The sequence below is a fragment of the Alexandromys fortis genome, unplaced genomic scaffold (genome assembly GCF_014885135.2).
Source record: "Alexandromys fortis isolate MF-2015 unplaced genomic scaffold, M_Fortis_MF-2015_v1.1 scaffold_194, whole genome shotgun sequence".
Classification (NCBI taxonomy): Eukaryota; Metazoa; Chordata; class Mammalia; order Rodentia; family Cricetidae; genus Alexandromys; species Alexandromys fortis.
The window spans coordinates 570011-573986 of NW_026068075.1; positions in this window are offsets into that span (position 1 = coordinate 570011).

Consider the following 3976-nt stretch of genomic DNA (forward strand, 5'->3'; position numbering starts at 1 on the left):
AATCTTTCGAAGTCTTACCTAATCCAGAGTGATTAAAAATTGTTCTCCGGCGTTTTCTCTGGGTACTGGCGTGTTGATCCTTATCCTTGTGAAACTATCAGCACAGCTGTCTGGTGACACCAGACATTTCCTATGCACTTATACCAGGTCCTGTGCCCATGGAAAGGTGAGCCCCTGGGAGATAAGTGCTAGTGGGAGTCTTGTTCTCGCGAGTGGGATGCATAGAGACGAGGAAGCTGGTTGCTCCTCTAGGGCTGTACAGCTAAGGAAGCCCAGCTCCCCTGATGTCCCAGCCTACACAGGACTAGTGTCAGGATTCAGTTTGGTGCACATGAAGTCTTTGGAAGACGAGGCAGTCAGTGGGCTACAAAGGGGTTATAAAACTATTACCGATGACCTTAGGAAATATTATTTGTTTTGTGTGTGTCTCCAGGTCACACGTGGAGGTCAGGGAACAAATTACAGGAGTCAATTCTCTATTTTCTTCCACTCTGTGCATTCCAGACAGGCAGGCTTAGTGGCAAACTGAACCGTCTTTCCAGCCCCATGAATATGATTTCTTTTTTTTTTTCTGTTCTTTGAAGACAGGGTTTCTTTGTGTAGCATCGGTCCTGGGACTAGTGCTATAGACCAGGCTGGCCCCAAACATACAGAGATCTCCCCTGCTTCTGGGATTGAAGGTGGGAGCCACCAGTGTGCAGCCATCAGCATGATGTCTGATGACTATTTTATTTCGAAAACTTGATATTCCTGTTTAAGTAAACTACTAAACCTTTCTTCCAAAAACACTCTAGCCCCAAACTGTGATCCCGCTATATCAAACTAACTGACTTCCTCCTGCTTTCTCTCTGTACCAGGGAAGAACAAGAAACAGAGAGGAAGGTGGAAACCCAGAGGGGCGAGGGGGGCTCTCAGGAGCAGGAAGACTGTGGGGCACAGAGCAGGGTGCGTCGGGAGACAGCGGTGAGACAAAGCCTCACGTCCTACACGTAAACTGCACAGAGTGCAGAAAGAGCCGCTGCTTGGACTTTCTCTTTAGTTTGCATTTTTCTAATTCAAAAAGTTCTCTTATTTCTCCAGATCCCCTGTCTGAAGCTGCATAGCTTTTTTCCTTTGCTTTTTAGAGACCATCTTTCTATGTGGCCCAAGGTGGACTCAAACTCAACATGTCCAGTTCAAAAATGCGAACTATTTCAAATCAGGGAAAACGTTATCTGGCGCGGAAAGCAAACGATAAGGGCTGCTTTCAAGGAGCAGATGGCCGTGGCCAGAGGCTGCCGGTTCTGGGGCAGAAGCCACCCTGGAAAGCAGGTGACAGGAACACACTTGTCAGTTTCCAGGGCTCTGACTCAGCAGTTTTTCCTAATGCAAGTTAAACTGTTACCTTTTCACCTAGGATTCAAGTATATGGAAACTGTTATATTGAAAACAATATCCGTACATCTGTTTACTGTGTAGTGGGCAGTGCACACTTAATAGTGAGCACACGGAAGTTAAAGGACAACTTGCAGCTGTCTGTTTTCTCCTTCAGCCGTGTGTGGGGCCTGGCGATGGAACCCAGGGTCTTGTGCATGCAAGCAACTCTTCCAGCTGAGCTACACAAAGCCTGGCTTCTTTCCATGGGTTCTGGGAACTGGACTTAAGGAAACAGTTTACTGGTTGAGCTGTAACTTCCCCAGTCCTCCCAGAGGGTCTGGATTTCAAGGCCGCAGTCAGCTATGTAAAGAGTTTGAGAAGATCCCAGGCCACACTAGCCTCTGAAAAACAGAAAGCCCAAAGTCCCCGCTAAAACTGTTACCATGAATCCCTTCGCCTCAACAAGCCCCAAACTCTCCTTTGTCAATACTGGAGACTACACCAGTCGTTCTAGTTGTTTCTCCCCCAGAGTTCTCCCCTTCCGCCATCCCTTATCAAATCCTGACAAAGTCCAGTTGTATTTTTGCTCCATTTGTATTTTGCTCATTTTGTAAACGAGCGTTCGTGGGCACCCAATTGCCAGTGACTGCTTCAAAAACAGATATGAGGATTAGAAGGGTGGGTTTGTTAGGAGCAAGACGGGTCTCATTCATTCATTCAGTGTTTGTAGTGTGTCTACGTGTATGAGTGTGAGTGTGCTACACAGGACCAGTGTGGAGGTCCGAGAACAACTTTTCAAAATCAGTCATTTCCTTCCACCATGTCAGGGTCGGGGATAGAACTCGGGTCATCAGGCTTGGCAGCAAATGCCTCGACCAGCTGCGCCGTCTCATCAGACCCACAGGAAGGCTTTCAGGAAAAGGAAGGGAGATAGAAATAGAGCACCACGGGACGGAGAGTGCTAAAATCCATTACATACGTGGAGGAAGCTGTCCCACAATTTAAAAAAAATCAATTTTAAGACTGGGGGTGTCAGTGCACACCTTTAATTCCAGGACTAAAGAGGCCGAGGAAGGTGGATCTCTAGGTGTCTGAGGCCAGCCTGGCCTACACAGCCAGTTCTAATCTACAAGATCCAGGCTAGCCAGGACTATAGTGAGACTGTCAAAATAACTAAACATCATGGTATATATTTTAAAACTACAGGCACGCGCTTCCATTCTGGCAGTTGACACAGAAGTCCATTTTGAGGACGCTTGCACTCGGATTTCTACCAGCAGCCCTTGTGTGACCATAAAGACAGACGACTACTGATGTTCTTTTTCGCTTTTCCCTGCTCCCTCCTTCCCACTTTCCTTTCCCCTTCCTCTCCCTGCTGTTCCCTTGTCTCCTCTTTCTTAGGACCTTGCACTAGCACACTCTACTGAGCTACACTATCAGGCCAGGGACAGCCTCTGAGCAGCAGTGACAACGGAAACCACGTGGGTACTTGGCATCGAAGTGGATCAAACATCTCTGGACTTTGCCCTCAGGTAGCCTATTAGCTCCTGTTCTGAAAGCAGCTTGGAGTTGGGCGGTCTGACTGGTCCGGAGGTTGTTACGATGACCTGATCCACCTGTCATCCGGAGCGTCCTTTTTATTCCTTTTTGCTCTCCTCTATGTCACCTCCAAAATTAGGGAAATCAACATTTTCTCATACCACCCTGGGATTTTTTTTTTTTTTTGTAACCTAACTTTTTGCTAAGGCAGATCCTATGGCCAAAGCTTGCCCTCTGTTTCCCTCCTGTCTTCCTGGCCAGATCTTTCTCCAAGGCTCCTTCTTAATGTAGCTTCTTCCTGACGGCTTAATTCCCCCCAACTCTAGCTGTGTCTTCCTTTGAATAGCATCCTTCTTCTTTGAGACTGGTTCTTTGTAGCTCTGGCTAGTCTGGACCTCACTATATAGACCAAACTAGCCTCAAAATCAAAGATAACTGCCTCTGCCTCTAGACTGCTGGGATCAAAGGTGTATGTCACTGTGGATACTTGACCTTAAGTCTCGCAAGGACAGGGAGCGTATACTCTTTTCAAGCCCCAAGACAACTAGTGCAAAGTTCAAGACACAGGAAGTCCTAAAATTATTATCTACTGAATATGGTGGCTCTTTTGCTTATGTGGCCTTTGACAAGTGCTTTCTGTGAAGGATTAGCAACTCCACAGTTAAAAGAAATGGAGGCAGGAACCAAATGAAGAGAATATTGATTCCCAAGTAACAACCAAAGACTACCTGAGTAGCCACATAAGCCTTCAATACATATATGAATGCTTGCAGAAAGATGACTTTCAAAGTGCCAAGGTTTAGAAAGACCCAGAAAATGTGAGGAAAAAAAATATGTAATTAGAGGTGTGATCCCGTGGTAAGGTGAATTTAGCAAGCGTAAGGACCTGGGCTCCATCACCACCAGCAAATGAAAGAACGAGAGGAAAGAAGGAAGGGAATGGACAGCCGGGAGGAAGGGATGTAAAAGAGAAGAGAAGGAGCCGGGCAATGGTGGCGCACGCCTTTAATCCCAGCACTCGGGAGGCAGAGGCAGGCAGATCTCTGTGAGTTCGAGACCAGCCTGGTCTACAGAGCCAGTT